Below are 20,121 nucleotides of genomic sequence, written 5' to 3' on the forward strand. Positions count from 1 at the left end.
AACTGTAAACATTTTTCATACAACTTTCGGTACGCAGAAAGCAAGATCCAGCCTCGCCTCCCCAACGCACAAATCTCCCTTCCCTTGTCAATTGAAACTTTCCGTAAACATATAAGAAGATCTTCAGGTTCCACATTCAACATACACGCATTCCAGTTTTCACACAAACCAGCACAACGTGACCATTCCTGAGCTAAAAGTTTATACGGGGCAGTTTCCCATCCCGGTATTTCTATGTCTGGATTTGCTACATGAGAACCTGCTTTTGAGCTCGCTTTGATCTTATTAAGCATTTTCCCTTTTTTTTTTTTTTCGAATCCTGCAAACGACTACGCCAATTTGTGCTGCTTTACTCTTCAGAATATCAAAACTATGCACTTCAGGATATTTTAAGGCACAATGTAAAGCAATCACTCTCAAACACCTTCGTAAGTAGAATAATCAAGTTTATTTAAGGGGCAAGTTCTCAGCTAGCAAAACTAAACCACACTAATATATATATATATACATCAGGAGAATAACATGAGAATAATGATAAAGATATAAGCACTCTGTGAATAATTGCAAGAGTAAGTGCATATAATACAAGCACACACAATATACCTCAATGCTCAATAGCATGAAAATGACTGCAAGAATAAGTGCATATTACGCGCGCACACACAATATACTTCAATGCTCAATAGCATGAAAATGACTGCAAGAATAAGTACATATTACGCGCGCACACACAATACACTTAATAAATTGAAAAGCTTCACCGAAAAGAGCGTCTGCATCCCTCCGCCATACACAAAGCTGGGGAACCCAAATCAGCTGCCACAGGGAGCCTCTGTTCGGGACAATCAGTCCTCCTGGCGTTGCGTCCAACCCAGAAGAGAGTTCCTAAACCAGCCCATCCAGGCCCCCAACTTTTATAGTATTTACTAACGCCCAGGAGTCTTTTCTAGAAAAAGACCCCCTCCTTTACAAATTGTGCAATCGGCGGTACCTTGTTCACCCTTCGAGACGTCTCCTCAGAACGGGCCAAGTTCCCAGGAGAGGACTCCAAGGTGAAGCTTGCATTCCTCCTTGTGTACAGGCGCATCCCCCTGTTGTTCTAACTGATAGCTCGTGGAATGTAAATAGCGCCCTTCGTACCAGGCAGATGGAGCGAAGTTGAGCAGAAAAACACCCCACCCTTCAGCTTGCCGAAGCTTGTGGAAAAACACAGAACAGTGCCTTACGCACCGAACCAGACTCGACAAAATGGAGTCGTGAACCAAAATGGAAGCGAAGGCCAATGAAAGCAGAGGCCAATGGTCCACACTCTGCACCACTGTTTACCTTGCACGTAGTGCTGCCGCATGCACGTAGTGTATGTAGCAATACACTGCCGTCTCCATAGTCTGAGATTTCCACAAGCATTACATGGAAGCATTTTCTTCATCAACTGCATGTCAACCACATTACCACTCCTATATATTCGAACACCCTGTCCTTTACCTCTGAACTGAGGGACATTGTTACCATGGTGTTGCATACCATGCATACCGCTAGTGTTCATCATTCCTTACGGACTCTGGGGGTCATTCCGACCCTGGCGGTAAAAACCGCCAGGGTCGGGGTCCGCGGGAGCACCGCCAACAGGCTGGCGGTGCTCCTTTGTGCATTCTGACCGCGGCGGTACAGCCGCGGCCAGAAACGGAAAGTCGGCGGTGTACCGCCGACTTTCCGCTGCCCATGGGAATCCTCCATGGCGGCGCAGCTTGCTGCGCCGCCATGGGGATTCCGACCCCCATACCGCCATCCTGTTCCTGGCGGTTTCGGCCGCCAGGAACAGGATGGCGGTATGGGGTGTCGTGGGGCCCCTGGGGACCCCTGCAGTGCCCATGCCAATGGCATGGGCACTGCAGGGGCCCCCGTAAGAGGGCCCCACTTTGAATTTCAGTGTCTGCTTAGCAGACACTGAAATTCGCGACGGGTGCTACTGCACCCGTCGCACCCCTTCCACTCCGCCGGCTCCATTCGGAGCCGGCTTCATCGTGGAAGGGTGTTTCCCACTGGGCTGGCGGGCGGCCTTTTGGCGGTCGCCCGCCAGCCCAGTGGGAAACCCAGAATGACCGCCGCGGTCTTTTGACCGCTTGGCGGGCTGGAATGACCCCCTATGTGTTTCTGCCTGGCCAGATATAATTTGCATCACCATCGCTTTCCCCTTTAACTTTTTCTGCTTCAATTCAATGTAATCAATACAGTACCTAGCATACTGCAGCACTTCATCATTCTGTTTATTCTGCCAGTAAATCAATGACTCTGGATCATCCTGTTAATTTCAGGTTTCAATCATTGCGCAGATCTGAACATAAAATGACTCATGCCTTTTGGCTCAATAACCCTAGAACTACTGTGCTGTTCAAATACTATCATAGTAAGCATGAATCAACTCCTTTGTTTCCTGTGTTGTCCTGTCAATCCTTTGCCGATCAACATAATTAGGGGAAACTCTTTTCTTTAGAAGTTCAATCACTTTGTAATGCCGTTTCATCACCTCTTCAGATGGCGCACCTGTTACCGGCTCTCTCGGTGGTTCACGAGTTGGTTAATCAACACTCGGCTTGCACTCAACCCACAAATCGACTGGAACCACAATGTCAAATAAGGTGTTCAAATCTTCCCACAAGCATTTTGAAAGTTTCACAAACCTCTCTGTTTTCTTGTACCACTGTACTGGTTTTTCCCTCAATCTTGGGTAATTATTTGTGAATGACAATATGTCACTTCTGCTCCACGGGACATGTACGTAACCTCCACCTGGTATCTCTCTCATTGGTAGCATTTTTATGCTTTCCTCAGCTTGGTTTCCTCCAAGTGGAAGCAATTTCTGCTTGGCTTTCTTCTGCTCTCTTTTGTTTGCCCATCTGCCTTCCCATTTGCCTAATGCTCCCCATGTTTGAATATTCTGTTAATGTGCATTCTCATGCCGGGTGACCTCATGTTTGCATTTTCCTTTCGAACATTTTTTTCATTCATTGAGGTTGCATTGTAAGTGCATAGCTTCCTCACAAGATGATACACAGTATTGCGCCTACAACCCAGTGGGCCAGCTGCAAAAGAATTTGGAACTCGGGACAAATCTGTTACACAGAGGAATGCAAACAACCCTTGGGCCGGGGGCGATACGGAGGCATTGTTCTAAAACATTGGTCAATCACATAAATTAAAGAAAGACAAAATACAACACCCAACCATCCTCCTCCCCTTCCTGTACCATCCCAGCAAACCACCTATACAGCAATGTGACGATGATGTAAGCCTGATCCTAAACAGTATGAATCACTATCCCACCTACAATGTGAGGCTACTTAGCATCCAGCAGCAAACGAAGGACCCTAAAGTAAGCTGGACAAGTAAATTCTCAGTATTCCCGGGACAGTATTGTAATAAGGGGTGCCCATGCATTAGTATATGTAGTGGGCTCATCGTCTGTAACTAAGGAGAGTTCCTCCATCCTCAAGACTATCCAGAGGCAATGTAGCCACCTAGTGTAGTCAGGGACCAAAGCCGTGCCCCAGTGCAATAGTATGACTTGGTGAGCAGAGTTAATGGCTAAGGCCATCAGCCACCACTTGTGGGACCGCAAAGGGTATGTCAGCTTGTTAGGGAGCCCCAGTATGATGGAAACGAAAAACTGAGGTATTGAGGTAAGCTGTATCAATGTCATCAAGGACCTGATCCCAGAAGCGGGAAAGCTTTGGACAGTGCCAAAGTAGATGAAGCAGGTATCTGGTGTTGCCGCATCCTCTCCAGCACTCCAGGTATCTCTGGGGAGCTCATTTCTGGAGTCTCACCGATGTAAGGTACCAATAAGAGGTGATCTTGTAAGCCGTTTCAGTGCCTGCAATGGAGTGAGATTTGTGGTGTACTCTATTATATATATGTCACCCAACTCCTTGTGATCTGCCTAATTCTGTCCCCTATCACTCTTGTCCCTTAGTCTTGGGTATAGGTGTGTCACCCACTAGTAACAAATGGAGTTCAGAGACTAGACGGCGATTGTCCGTTTTGAGGAGGAGCCACTTTTCAAATGTGAGCAGGGTTCACCCCCCCTTTCCGAGTTATCGTTTTCTGCACGTAATAAGGTACCTGAAGGTACTGTAAATAGTCCATGTCTGAGAGGGAATAGTGTAATTTTAGCCGGTTAAAGGGGAGAAAACCATTTGCGTCATATAAGAACTAAGCTTTTACAACTCGCTTCACGCCACAGTTTAGAGGATTCCGGTTGCTTCCCTGGGGGGAAATTGGGGTTAGCCACAATCGGTTTCATATGCGAGGGGAATGTAGTAAGGCCCGTCTGAGTTGCCACCGTGTTCCAAACTCGCATAGTTGCGCTTGTGGTAGGTGAGGAGTATAGGCCTCTGGCTCTATGTTGTTTTGGTAACCACACCTTCTTCGAGATGTGAGAGACGGCGACCGATTGGTCCATGAAGGTCTAGTGTTTTTCCGACATTGTGAGATTCCACTCAACTATATATCACAGTTGTGCTGCTTGGTAGTAGCATAGAATTTGGGGGCTGCAAGCCCACCTTGTGCTTTTGGGCACTACAACTGCGTCTTATGCGGGCCTGGAGTTTGCCACCTCAGATAAATTTGTTAATAGAAGTTTGCCGCACTTTTAGGGCTGTTGGCGGGTGGTTAGTGGGAGTGTCTGTAAGATATATAGGAGGAGGTGAAGTATGGTCATCTTGAACGCTGCAATCCTACCCATCCATGACAACTGGAGGCGACTCTGAGCAGCGAGGTCCTTATGTGTCTGGGATACTGGGTTAGAATAATTAACGTCTGCCATCTTATGTGTAGGGCGTGCCAAGGCGATGCACAGATAAGTTAGCGAATCTGATGTCCTCTCAAATGGGTACATAGCCTGTAAGGAAGTTTTGAGAGCTAGGGGGATCCTCAAGTTTAGTGTCTTGGATTTCTGAGCGTTAGTTTTGAATCCTGCCACATCGTTGAATGCATTCAGTTCTGCGGTTAGTGCAGGGGGTCAGTAACAGAGAGAATGACGTCATCCGCCTATAAACTAACCAAGTGCTTGGTACCCCCAAATGTTATGCCATGGATGTTGGGGTTGTTTCCCTAGTAGCTCCATATATAGCGCCAAGAAAAGAGGGGACAGTAGACTTCCCTGTCTTGTTTCTCTCTGTATCCGGAAAGGGATGACAGCATTCCATTAACTGTGATGGACACCATCAGAGCCTGGTAGATGCTCTAAATCCATTTACAAAAGCAGGGACCTAGGTTAAACCTGCAGAGGGTGGCAAACAGGTAGGGCCAGTGCACCCGGTTGAACGTCTTCTCGTGTCTATGAACGGTAAAAGCACCTCCTGCTGAGACAGATGTATTTTATCGATCATGTGCAATAAGTGCTTGGTGTTGTCACTCGCCTGATAGGTTGGGATGAAACCCGCCTGATCAGGATCAATCAGCCCAGGCATCAGCGTGTTGAGGGGGACAGCTAATCTACTAGTGGAAAGCTTTGCATTGATGTTCAGCAAAGAAATTGGGTGATATGAGCCACACCCGGTGGGATCTTTGCCTATCACCAGTATCACAGAGATGGTCACCTCCCTCATGAAATCAGTGATGCATCCCGTAATAGCGAAGGATTGCAGAGTTGAGCGAGGAACTGGGCCAGTTCGTGGCAGAAAGTTTAATAGAATAACTGTGTAAAGCCATTTGGGCCTGGGGCCTTTAGCAGCTTCAAGTGGCTGATGGCAGAGATGACCTCCTCTATTCGGATAGGGTTCTCTACAGTGGCTGACTCAGTCCTGGGGAGTGAAGTGAGAGTAGTGTCCCCCAATTATTGTGTGGCATCCCCTCATTTGGTGTCTGACGAGGTAAATAGAGTGCTATAAAAGACACTGAATGCTTGTGCAATATTGCTTGCTGTCTCCGCCTCCATGGAGGATCCAAAGAGAATCTTTCTAACCTCACCTGCATGTGTGCGCAAGCGCAGGCAATTTGTGAACATAAGCCCACTGCGGTTTCTGCTCAGAAAGAATTTGTGTTGGAGGCGCAGCACCGCATATTCTGCCCTGCCCTGATCTAGTATTTTCAGGTGGTGTTGCGCCTTTTCTAAGTCCCTCCACACTCTATGGGCACTTGTTCATTTATGAGTAGATTCTAGCTCTGTCACCTCTTTATGTAAGGCCTCTCTTCTCTCTTTTTGCCTGTGATTGTCAGCAGCAGCTAGAGCGATCAACTCCTCTCTGATGAATAGTTTCAGGCGTCCCACATCAACGCAATGGGGTAGCCCGTGTCATTGGTCCATAAATATGACACCAGCCTTTTCTTAAGGCTGGAGACCTTAGCTTGTGAGCCCAAGAGGTCATCCCACAGTCTCCAGGGAGGAACCAGTGCACAACTCACAGGGAGCCAGAGTGTCAAGAGTAGAGGAGCATGATCAGATAGGGTACGTGGCTTGTTTGACACATCTGTTATCAGGCCTCTGATGGATGGCATGGCAAGAAAGTGGTAGATGTGTCCGTATGTTTTATGTGAGGCCTAGTAATAAGTATAATCATGCGTCATGGGATAGAGGCACCACCATACATCTAACAGCCCACAGTCATCCAGTTATTGGTGTCCCTCCGCAGAGAGAGACCCAGTTTGACTCAAGCGTTGACCTGACCTATCTAACATAGAATCCACATTTATGTTAAAGTCTCCCCCCAATAAGATGGATGTATCCAGCGTCTGTAGCACTGGTGTGAGGGCTTAGAGTAGGACGGTCTCTGGTGCTCATTATGGGCGTAAATATTCACTAAGGTCAACTGAAACATTTCCAGCTGGATGCGTATGTCAATCAGGCGGCCTTTAATCTCATGTAAAATCATGTGGGTCCCCCAATTAAACCTCTGTGAGAAAAGAATTGCTATGCCCCCCCCCCCTTTTTTTGGAAGGGAAACATTACCGGAGCTGTTTAGGGAACTTTATCGACTGCAGTCTATAAATGTCCTTCTGTAATAAATGGGTCTCCTGCAGGTGGCAGATACCTGCCTCCGATTGCTCTGGAAGGGAAAAGACAGGCAGTCTCCACGTAGGCTTGTTGAGACTTCTCACATTGAGGCTAATTACCTTCATATTCATTACTTATAGGGTACAGATAGAGAAGCTTGGTGAAGCTCGGAGCATCTCCAGGAGCTCTTGTCTAAATAGGCTTAATAATATTCAGTTGAGGATGAATAATATTGCTGTGAGCAATGTAGCACAGGTCAAGAAAAACTACTCCCCCACATCGAACCAGACCAAAACAACACAAAAAGTCTTTTGTGCAGGCCATGTGTCAAAATATGGTCAAAGAGATGTGGTCCCTGTGGACCGGGGAGTCTGTCTTCTGGTGGAGAAGCATCAGCCGTCTGTGGAGTGAGTTTGACGTGGGGCTCCAGTCTCATGCTCCCCGTCCCTGCTCCTATCCGCCCTGCCCAATCTTAGATGGACTACTTTCAATGGGCTTAGCTCACAGAGAAGAAGTCGGCCCGGGTCACCAGTCAGCGTAGCTATTACAGCTTCTCTCTCCATAGCCATTGCAGCCATATCTGGTTTGTATGCGGCCCATGCTTTCTGTGGTGTCTGCCTGCGGCGCAGCTTCGAGGAGCCGTGTGGATGAAGTTGCGTTAGTGTCCCCTCTGTACCAGGCTTCGAGATGCCAAGTACATCGCAGGCTTACTGCAAGGACCGCAGCTGATGGAGTTTACCCGTGTGGCGGAAAATGATCCGGAAGGGATGGCCCCAGGAATAAGGCATTCCGGCGTTCTGTAGGTGCGCTGTGACGGGTCGGAACTCCCGCCTTTTCCAGAGTGTGATAGTTGCCAGGTCTTGGTAAAGCACCGGTGCGTGGTCCCTGAGCTGAAGGGGATGGTGTTCTTGTGCCTTCCGTAAGATATGCTCTTTCAGACCGAAGTTAAGGATGCCGGCCAAGATATCCACAGGAGGGTATTGTGCTGGGTGAGGGAGGCCAACTCTTGTTAGTGGTCCAGCTGCATGAATGGGGGCACTGCGTCCCCAAGTATAGAGGTGAACAGGCACATCACATAAGATTTCAAGTTGGTGCCCTCCGTACCACGTTGCACGTCCCATATGCGGATATTGTTCAGCCTAGAATGGTTATTCAAGTCCTCCGGGTGGACCTGGAGTTAAATTTGCTGGTCTTGGAAATGCAGTATTTCTTGCTGCATCCACTCAGTTTCATCGCTCCGCTTGTCATCTTTGCACTCTGATGTTGCTACCCTCTCGCCCACCTCATCTAAATCTTTGTGCATTTCTCGTAGTTCTGCTGTGAGATCTTTTTTGATGGTCTGCAAGTCATTACATAAAGTGGAAAATAGCCCCTCAAGAAAGGTGTGTGTTAGCAGGCCATCAGCACTCTCGCCCTCCGCTGCAATTTCTTCTTCATCTGTTCCGCCTCATGGGCCCACAGCAGGCCTTGTTAACATCTCCCTGAGCGACCAGTCTTTATTGCTCTTAGCTGTCATGATTCAAGTAACAACAGGCACAGCAGTCTGATGTCCGCTGAAGTGGGCGATCCCGTACCGCCAAGGAACAGCCCTGGGTGCAAAGTTGCTTACAGCCTACCTCACTGTCGCCTCTTGATTCTCCACCAGCGTGGATCCCTCACAAGAGGCACGAGGAAAAGTTCCCTAGGGTCCACAATTATGCACACAGGCGATGGTGTGAAGTGGAGCCCCTTGGTGTCCCAGGATTACGCTAGCTGGAGTCAAAACGTTCAGGGTGCTGTGATGCTGGCAGGCTCTTGTTGGTCTCCATAATGACCTCAAGACCCAGCACCGGCCTCAAGGGATATGCTAGCAAGCCTCTAGCCTTCTTACAACCCCCGTTCCTTCTCTACTGACAATAAATAATGGGGTCTGCTGGGCGTCTCTATTGTTGAAGGCTTCTCCACACATTGAAAGGGCTGCTAGGGCACTTCACGGGCAACGGGCCCCTCACCTCTGACTCCATCGATGTGAGCTGCTGCCAGCGGGCCAAGCCTCTGCGCACGGGGCCCGAGCCCCAACTCTGGTGTGGTAGCAAGCGAAGGCCGAGTAAGGCCAGGGGCACCAAGCAGGGCCCCAGTCAGCATCCACTGCCCATGTTTCATCCCTCAAGCACTGTGCTGCTGGCTGGCTCAATTCTTCTGGTAGGGTCGTACCCAGCTGCCAGCTCAATTCCTGCTCACCAGCCCATCAGGTCACAGTGGGCAGGAGCGCTACTTTAGCGGGCCCAGATGCTGCTGCTCGATGTCAGGGATGGGTAGGGCAGATCTGGGCCACCCCGCCAGCACCTGGTGTAAGGCACCCTCCTCGCACTTTCCTTCGCTGGCGTGGCTGTATTTCTGGATGCAGGGCAGGACTCTGTAAGTAGCGGTAGAATGGCGGGGATGGAGAGACAGGATCGAGCATCTCACCCATCCGCCATCTTGGTCACGCCTAGCAGCATAGGTATTTGAAAGAGTGCATTGTCCTTTGTATTTAATTCTAATCTGTAACTTCTCTTTGAAGATTTTGACTTGTCCAATTCAATCTCGTATTTCTCTGCTAACTCGGCCAATTCCTCATAAGTCTGTCCTGTTTGGTTTATGATATCCTTGCACATGAAGCACAATTCATCTTCATTGTAAGTATCTAATCTTTATAACTAGAGTGTTCCTTCAATTCATTCATTTATTTCTAATTTTAATCTGGCCACATTCTTTGTCCTATCTCTCGCCAGGGTTTCTTGTGTTCTGACAATATTGTTTGATATGCCTGTTGCTCCACTCAGACTGCCCAACCACTCAGTCAGTTGCTGTGCTGAAAAACCATGAAGACTAATATTGTTTCCCTGTGTCATGGTACTCCCATAATCTGTTCTGGTGTGGGCATGTGTAAAACTGGTGTTCCTGAAGGACATCTTACATCTACTACTGGGCCTGTCTGATCTAACGTGGTTGGGACCTGTAATTTTCATGGGTGTCATTGCTGGAGCAAACGTAGCTAATCTTTCCATTTCTGAATTAGTTGAGTATGGTGAAACTACTGCAGACACAGGATTTGGGGTCTGGAGGCTACTCCCAGTATTTTCTGAAGCATACAGTGGGACAACTGGTCCTATTGTTACAGGGACTGTCAAGGTTCTGGTCCTGTCAGTTTTGTCTGATTTTGCAGACTAATCATCCCTGCGATTTGTCCTGGCAGTACTGTACCGAAGGTCTGTCCTGACTGATTCGGGCCCATATTTGAGGTTGTCAAAACTGGAGAATACTTAGGCATGGTCTGCCTCTGGTTAGTATTCTGTGCAGATGCTGCCATATTAGGTGTAGATTTCATTTGAATCATCCCTGTTTTGGCACTATCCGGTTCACAACTGGGGCTGTAATATGCTGTGCTCTGCTAACAAATGGAACTGCTAAATAAACTGTAGGAACTTGTGTCACTGAACTAGCAGATAAACATGGGACTACCTGAACTGGACTTTGTGAAATTGGAGCTGTAGGCACATTCAGGACTACATTTTGTGCTGTCCTTTCAACTGCATGATATGGTGGGGGGAGATTCATCAAAAGCTGCCATATAAACTTGTCTTCTGAGTCACTGTCTTGTGCAGTTGTCTTTCTATTCTCACCCACTTTCGTCTCTGTTCTGTCTGTCTGCTTCTTTTTCGTTTTGGGACTTGGACTCTGATCACCTTCTTCTGTTTTAGTTGGAAATATTTTTACTTCCTCTAACATGTCTGATCTCAACAGTTTTCTGTTTCTCATCCCATCTAGCTTCTGCCAATGTATGTTCTGCCCTCCTCATTCTATTCTCTAAATGTCAGTGTTTCCTTTTGTCTCGCCCCTAGTTCAGAAAAATCAAGCATTTCAAATTGTTTTTGTCTCTGGGAAGGCTTTAATTCTCATTATATTCTCCTCAGATTCTCTAGAATCCTCAAATTAAAGGTTCTCTAACATGGGAAAGCCAATGTAATTTTGCACCATTGTTTGATCCAAATGCATGTCAAAGCCTCTCTTGCTTCTATCACCTCACATGCTGGAGTACCCTTGAGCAGTGATGGCTCACTCGCCCTAACTGGAATAAACACAGATCCTCACAGCGCACTCCTTAAAGCTTGGACAAATTTAATTCGTACACAATTTCAATCCACAAATATGAATTCTAAAAACAAACCGGAGGTAATTTTCAATCCCATAATCCTTTTCACAGTCTGTCCTCAACCAATAACAATGTAGTACTGTCCACCAATACGTGCACAACTTTCTCACTAACCAATCTATCCTAGCATGGAACAAATGACATCACACTCACTTCACTCTGCAGCTGCAAGTCGCTTCGCAACTGTCTCTTACACTACTAAGCATACATACTCTAAATGCAAAATATTGTGAGCACTAAAAACCAAAAACCTCTCTGCTCACTACGGGTGGGACTCAAACACCTTGAAAGCTGTACAGTCTACACTTCCGACTGTGGCTTTTCTGTTTACTCAAGTGAAACTTGACCAGCAAATCTAACCCTGGGTGATACTGATCCTCCACATGCGCTCAGTATTCACCTAATACCAACCAACAACTCATACTCACTCAAGGAAAACTACTGGTATTTTCAATGGTACTGCATGACCAATACTTCACTGCAAACAATAAATTAACCAAGTGTCTCCATATACTTGTGTGTTATTCTGGAGTCTTAGCCCACGACAGACCCATAAACAACAACAATCACCATGGGCAATTCTTGAGCACAAAGCACAACAATCACTTTAAGTGCGAGGAATCCACAAACACCTCACAAAATCACACTTCACAGCAATTTTAGCAAAGGCACCGCAAGTGCTAAACACTACTCATACAAATACCGTACATGTGCAACACAATGCTGGAATACAATCACTATTTACCCCTCCCAAAGGACATAAACGTCACTCTACTACCAAATTTTGTCACTACTCTTAACAGTAATCAAAGTATATGGTTCTTCCCTCTTCATAGGACAAAACCATAACTCTTCTACCAGAATCTGTTAACCCGTTTTCTTCTCCAGGTCAGGATTCAAAAATGCTTTCACTGAGGTCGATGGGATCTTTGGATCCAGTGAGGAGTGTGGTTAACCACATACAATCATTCCAATCTCAATCATGACCACAGCAAAATTAAACACCTTGACCATTGTGGCCATGTAAACAAAACTCCAATCTGTGAAAAGATTCAAAGCTTTATTATAACTCCTAAGCCACTGTCACGTAAACAGTCTGCAATATTAAATTGAACAAATAAATGAAAACAATAGGCTGGCCAAATCTGTGTAACAAGTTGAATCTACTCAATATCAATACCATTCAACATTCCAAAAGAATTACACACACAAGAAATTATATAATTTGTGCAACAGAAACAGATTTCAATACATTAGATGATGTCATTATTAAAATTCAGAACCACAGCTCAATACATCATATTTTATGGGCAATGTTAACCCTGTTTTTATTGCACAGTAGGACAAGCATGTGTGGGAACGGCCTAACATGCTGGTAAAAGCAAAAAGAAAAAGAAGACAAAACTAATTTGAAAAAGTAATCTATCTTGGGTTGGAGTAAGCTACCTGAAAAGAATGAACATGTGTCACAATGCTAAACTAATTAAAAGTAGGCAAGGGGATAAATAATATTGCAAATGATTACACCTCTCCTGGGATCCGCATACAATTCTGGTTTGTCAGCAGAACAATTCAGAATCAGCTAATTTCTTAAGAAGTATCATCAGGGGAAAGCACAGAACATGATCTGCACATCAAGAACATCCAGGGGACAAGTTAACAACTGAAATTCAAAAGGGCATTTAGCAATAGGATTTAACAGTACAAGAATCAAGAAGGGACTTAACAGGGTGAGGACCAGAAGGAGAATAATTAAAGTTGCAAAGTCTCTGTCTAACTAGGAATGTCCAAAGCATTTTGATTGGTTGACTGAGTGTGCCCACATCATGTAAGAAGAACAATAGCCAATGAAAAATAAAACGCTCATTAGATTTGCAACATCTCTTAACTTTCTCAGGGTAGGTGTGAAGTCATCTCTCCTTCCGTGTGACACCGACAATAACTAGCAACTCTGTACATTACTTGATACACCCAAAAATCTTCCCAAGGCTCACACCAGTTGTCTCCTTTCACATGAGAACAAGAATTTAAACAATGGTACTGATTTACTTTCCAGTCCTCATGTTCTAGTATTGCAACAACCAAGGTCGCAACAGAATGAACGTACACATAATATAATAGAACTTGTTGCTAAACATGTGAAACAACCTCATGGAAAAGTTCAGTTTAAAGGGAAAGAAATGATTCAGCATTTTATTACTACTGCAAATATAAAATGTCAGGCTTAGTTATGCTAACATATGAAATTCAATGAATTAATATAGCCATTAATAGAACACACAAAAGTATGCAAACTTATGAATATATCTCATTACTACCATATCATAGAATAAGCAAAGCATTTCAAAATCAATTGTAATCTCTGTTAAAACATTACAGTAGATATGACTGAGTTGTGCATTTATGTTTCTGCACACATGTAACTTTAAACTCATAACTCATATACATCAACATGAATCATAATTATCTTTTACTCATGGTAATTGAGTCTATTGATTATTAATACTCAAACATTGTTAGAAATCAGGTTCGCACTTTATTAAACATGGTTTGGGCACGGTGTCTGCCATGGTAGCCACAATGTCCACTAATGGTAAGCACAATGTCCACCATATATCAAAACATGTACAGTTAAATATACATATTAGTGTGTCTAGGTTAGGCTTTTAAATGCAAATATAAAGTCACCTTATGCTGACTTCTGTGCCACTAAAACATGACTAAAATCTTCACTCTATCAAAAGTAGGCAAATCATTCAAAAAATCAAAGAATTTATAAAGCGCACAACTCACCTGTGAGGGTCTAAAGGCGCTGGGGGGGAGAAGGGGCTGCTACTGCTCGAACAGCCATGTCTTGAGATGTCTCCTGAAGGTAAGTAGGTCCTTAGTCTGACGCAGGTGGGTGGGAAGAGTTTTCCACGTCTTGGCAGTGAGGTGGGAGAACGATCTGCCACCGGCTGTTGTTCTGCGGATGTGTGGGACGATGGCGAAGGCAAGGTCAGCGGAGTGAAGCTGTTGGGTCGGGGTGTAGAAGGAGAGCCGTCTGTTGAGGTATTCTGGTCCGGTGTGGTGCAGTGCCTTGTGAGCGTGGGTGAGGAGTTTAAACGTGATTCGCTTGTTGACGGGGAGTCAGTGTAGGTCTCTCAGGTGAGCTATGATGTGGCAGTGGCGGGGCTGTCCAGGATGAGGCATGCAGAAGTGTTCTGGATGCCTTGCAGTCTTTTCTGCAGTTTGTCCGTGGTTCCTGCATAGAGGGCATTGCTTGTTCTTCTGGTTTGCTTGGGGATCCATTTGTAGATCTTCTGAAGCATGCAGAGGGTTTTGAAGTAGGAGGAAGTGATGGTGTTGACTTGCTGGGTCATTGATAATGAAGAGTCCAGGATGAATCCCAGGTTGTGTGCGTGGTCGGTGGGCGTCGGTGCGGTTCCTAGTGTGGTAGGCCACCAGACGTCGTCCCAAGTGGAGGGGTGGAGCTGAAGATGAGGACCTCAGTCTTGTCAGAATTCAGTTTCAGGCAGCTGTTCTTCATCCATTCGGTGATGGCCTTCATTCCTTTGTGGAGGCTGGTCTTGGCAGTGATGGGGTCCTGGGTGTGGGAGAGGATCAGTTGGGAGTTATCGGCATATGAGATGATGTTGAGATTGTGAGTTAGGGCGATGTTAGCGAGCGGAGCCATGTAGACGTTAAAGAGGGTCGGGCTGAGGGATGAACCCTGGGGTACGCCGCAGATGATTTTGGTGGCTTCAGAGTCGAATGTAGGGAGGCGGACTCTCTGAGTTCTGCCGGTGAGGAAGGAGTTGATCCAGTACAAGGCTCTGTCACGGATTCTTGCGTTGTTGAGGCGTGTGCGTAGGGTGTGGTGGCAGATGGTGTCGAATGCAGCTGAGAGGTCGAGGAGGATGTGGGCCGCGGCTTCCCAATTTTCAGTATGGTCCTGATATCGTTGGTGGCGGCGATGAGGGTGGTTTCGGGTGCTGTGGTTGCTGTGGAATCCAGATTGGGATGGGTCCAGAGTGTTGTTCTCTTCGAGGAAACGGGTCAGTTGTTTATTGACTTTTGCCGGGAAGGGGAGCAGGGAGATGGGCCGGAAGATCCTGAGGTCCTTTGAGTCCACCTTGGGTTTCTTGAGGAGGGCGTTGATCTCGGCGTGTTTCCAGCTCTCTGGGAAGGTGGTGGTCTCGAAGGAACTGTTGATGATCTTCCGGAGTTGGGTTGCAATGACGGAGCTTGCTTTGTTGAAGATGTGGTGAGGGCAGAGGTCGGATGGTAAGCCGGAGTGGATGGTGTTCATGATTTCATTGGTGTTGTTGTCATTGGCATGGGTCCAGGAGAGCAGGAGGCTGGTGGGTGGTGAGTCTGTGGGTTCTGTGGTTGACGGGGGGTCTGAGTACTGAATCTGTCATGGATGTCGGTGATCTTGCGGTAGAAGAAGGTGGCTAGGGAGTCGCAGAGGTCTTGTGATGGCGGGACGTAGTTGACGTTGGAGCTGGGGTTGGAGAGCTCCTTCACGATGTTGAAGAGCTCCTTGCGGCTGTGTGCGTTGTTGTTGATGCGTTCTTTGAAGGCGGTTCTCTTGGGGTTCTGATGAGTTGGTGGTGTCTGCAGATGGCATTCTTGAAGGCTGTGTGGTTGTCCAGTGTCCGATATTGGCACCACGTCTTTTCAAGTCTTTGGCATGATTGCTTAGATTCTTGGAGGTCGGCAGTGAACCAGAAGGCCTTTCCGTCGGTGCGTCTGTTGGAGGGATTCTTGATCGCGGCGAGAGTGTTGGCACAGTCGACGATCCATTGCCTGAGGTTGCGAGCTGCTGTGTCAGTGTTGGTGGCGTTGATAGGTGGGTTCAGGGAAAGGGCAGTGATCAGTTGGTCTTCGGTGACCTTGTTCCATCTGCAGTGGGGTATCCGTTGCGGGTGATAGTGTGTTGTGGGTTTCTCCAAGGAGAAGTGGATGCAGTGGTGGTCGGTCAAGTGGAGTTCAGTGGTGTGGCTGAAGGAGACGTGTTTGCTGGCAGAGAAAATGGGGTCGAGGAGTGTCTTGCAGAGTGGGTGGGTGTCGTGACGAGCTGCTTCAGGCCGAGGTTGGCAAGGTTCTCGAGCAGGGTGGTAGAGCTGTTGTCATTGGTGTTTTCGAGTTGGAAGTGCAAATAGAACTTGAATGTATTTGTTGGCAGACCTGCGTTATGGGACACGTGTGCTCTGCATAAAAGCTTTCCGACTGAGAGCGTTCAGCCTCGAAGGCGGTAGCGTGCATGGGGCATTTACATGACTTGCAAGTAAATGGGAAGCCTGTGAGTCACTTCAGCATTTAATAGAAGCTTGAAGTGCAAGCACGTTCTGGTAGCGGTATCATTCTATTTGATATTGCATGCAAGGCAGAAGTGAGATACTGTGCATGCTTGAGCCTGGGTAGGTTTAAGAGCCCTTTTCGTGTTTATGCAGATGGCAGTTCCTGTATTTTGTTTATACCCATTAGGAGTTGGAAGACACTATTTCTGAGAGATGAAGAAGCATTCGAGAACAAGATACCATGCTTTCTCTCCATCATCTTCTTCTCCTTAGAGGTTCAGATCTCGGCCACCATCCCGTAAGAGAGCTAGACAATTGGAATTTGAGGAAGAAAGGTTTAAAAAGGTTATCATAACTACCTTGGCTTCAATAAAAGAAAGAAGGAGGACCTAAATGATGATTTAGAGAATGGTATGTACTCTGAAGTCTCTAACACTGGGGACACTGATGACTCATCTGCATCACCACCTGATCTGAAAGGCAAGTACATTTCTAGAGAAGTACTTCCTGAACTTTTAAATCATGTAAGAGAGAATATGGGAATTACTGTGGAAGAACCTCTGAGTTCCTCGAAAGAGGTTATATTGTTCACAATTTGAGAAACCATCATATGTGGGAATGCCAATTCATGATCCTGGGCCTGATTTAGAAATTGGCAGAGGGGTTACCCTCATCACAACGGTAACGGACATCCCGTCCGCTGAAATCTAAATCCAATAGGACATAATAGGATTTAGATTTCTGCGGACGGGATATCCGTCACATTTGTGACAAAGTAACTCTCCGCCAATATCTAAATCAGGCCCTCTGTGATTAATGTAATTTTGGACTAATGGAGAGGCCCAGGTACAATTTCTATGCCTAGGTTCATGTCAAAGATTTATCCCTTGGGGAAAATGGAGAAGGTGTTTCCAGATGTCATTCATGTAGACTCTGGTTGCAAATTTTGTAGGGAGGTCCTTAATGGCAAAAGAGAATATGATAAAGGATCCAGCTGAAAAGAAAGTCGATGGCACTCTCAAGAAAGTGTATTCAGGGGCTCGTTTAGCCTTGAGAGCAGGTGATCATAGTGCCTATAATTCACAAATTTTAAGGTGATTTTCTGAGCGATTCAGGAGAATCAAGATGTGTCTGATTTATCGGAAGAGGCTAAGAGGCCGATTTAAATTACGTGCGATATTCCATTGACGCTGTCAATGCCTGTTAGCCTTGGAGCCTTAGTAGCGGCACGTCATAATTTATTTCTCAAGGCATGGAATACTGATGCTGCTCAAAAAGTCACTGCACTTAGTATGCCGTTCGAGGGTTAAAGGCTATTTGGACCTTCATTGGAGGAGATGCTGCAAAGGATTTTTAAAGAAAGGAAGCATTCTTACTACTTCAGAAAACAGTAGATAAGGGAGATGGCACTTCTTTGTCTTCATGTGCTCCATCTTCTTCAAGAATAGAAATTACTTTCGGCAACTATTGAGAAGACAGAATGTTGACTGAAAGCAGACAAAACCATTCCATAAATACCCTAAAAAGCAGGATCAGTGTGGGAGTATAAAGGAACAGCGGGCTTGACTATGCTGTGGCCCAGGAAATGGGTGAGTAGGATTGGCTGATTGGGAGGGGGGGGTCCAACATTTCCTGGGCACATGGTTGTTAACAACCACAGATGCCTGGGTTCTCAGTCTTGTGAAGTATGGGTATCAAATGGATTTTTTTCTGTTACCAAGGAAGCAGGGACCATTTCTACTCCTACCCCTTGGTTAGAGGCTTGCATTGTTGGAGGGAATTCAAGTCCTACAGGAATAGAGGGCAATTGTTCCAGTACCTCCATCTCAGAAAGGTCAAGAGGTGTACTCAGTCATTTTTTCTGGTTCCCAAGGTTATCAGAGGATTTTACTTGGTGATAGATCTAAAATATCTGATGCATCAAGAAATTTCCATTAAAAATGGAAATAATTCAAAAGATCATTCCACTGATTCAAAATAATTATTATATGGTCATGATAGATTCAACGGATGCCTATCTTTGTGTACCTATGGTAGTGGATCACCAACAGTTCCTCCAGTTTTACTTTCCGGGCAGGCATTGGCAATTTAGGGTACTACTCTTTGGTCTTCGGTCAGCCCCAATGGTGTTTACAAAAGTAGTAGAATTGTTAGAGGCCTCTCTCAACCACCAAGGAATTTCAGTCAGGTTTTGATGTTAAAAGCATTGCAGGAGACCATTCTTATGCTAAATCTACATGGTTTTCTTCTTAATCTTTAAAAATGCCTGTTGTCTCCCGAAAAAGATCTGTTTTTATTTTTTGGAGCAAGGTTCCGAACAGACTTGGACAAGGTATTTCTGCCAAAAGGAAAGAACATTACATCTACAACTCTTGTTGAATACTCTTCTTCATCAGAAAGAAGCTCCCATAATGAATTGGATACAGATTCAAGGGTATATGCCTCCTGTGTGTTCATGGTTTCTTGGGCGAGGCTCCATCACCATACTCTGTTGTGGCATCTGAACAGGTACAGGCAGAAAATGGGTCAGGACTTGAATTTGAGCACCTCGCTTCCTCCAGAACTCAAGGGGAGTCTAAGCTTGTGGTAGCAGCCCAAAAATTTGAACGGTGATGTCCTGATGCACCCTCCTCATCCAAATGTTCACGAGCAAGATGGGGTGGGGAGCACCTCTGGAAGATCACACAGTTCAGGCAAGGTGGAGTCAGATGGAAGCTGCCAGGTTCTCGAGTTAGAGAGAGTTTTGAGCTCTTTTCATGTTTCAATGGTTTCTTGAGAACTACAATGTATTGGTAAGACCTGACAATGTAGTTACCTTTGGCAATAGATAAATCTCCAGGGAAGCACACATTCTCATTCTCTCAAAAAAGTTGCCTTCACTCTAGGAGACTGAGTGCAGAAACATCTTCTAGCTATTACAGCAATTCATATCCAAGGGGAAAACGGATTGCCTAAGCAGAGAGCTTTCTTGTTCCTGGAATCTTCAACTTTCGAGGGAATTTTTTCTGAGAATCCACGGGAGGTTCGGCGTACCGTATCTGGATCTCTTCGCTTCAAGGAGAGACCATCTTCTTTCAAGATTCTGCTCCATGTTTCCAGAGAAAGTGGATCAAGTGGCCGAAGAAGCTTCTTTAGCCTTTCTTCTATTTCTGATGATTCTGAAACTGTTGCACAGAATTCTGAAGGAAAAGGCGACTGTGATCTTGGTGGTTCCCTTCTGGCCTCCCAGGACATGGTTCTCTCTCTTGAATAGGACAGCTATGTATTCCCCTGGGATTCTCCTAGAGTCAATGTCGCCAAGAGACCCTCTCATTCTGGAGGTTCAGAAGCTAAATCTGGTACAGAGAGGTTTCTCCTCAAACGTTGGTTGCTCCATGCAAGGCTACAGGAGCTTTAAAGTCATATTCCAATCATTCATCCACACTTAATTCTTGCTGTATATTTTACGATGTTGCTGCAGCTTCTTGTGAACTTTTTTCTATTCTGGAACTTTTGGTGTAGGGATTTCAAAAAGGTATTTAATTTCTTTTGCGACCTTAAAGTTGCAGTGTTGTTTATTAAAGCTTTTTCGTGGGGACGATTCCTCTTCCTCTGATTCTGTGGGGATGATTCCTCTTCCTCTGATTCTGACTCCTTTATTTCCAGACTTTTCAGACAGTTTTCTGTTG

The sequence above is a fragment of the Pleurodeles waltl genome, chromosome 3_1 (assembly GCF_031143425.1).
Source record: "Pleurodeles waltl isolate 20211129_DDA chromosome 3_1, aPleWal1.hap1.20221129, whole genome shotgun sequence".
In the NCBI taxonomy this organism is placed as follows: Eukaryota; Metazoa; Chordata; class Amphibia; order Caudata; family Salamandridae; genus Pleurodeles; species Pleurodeles waltl.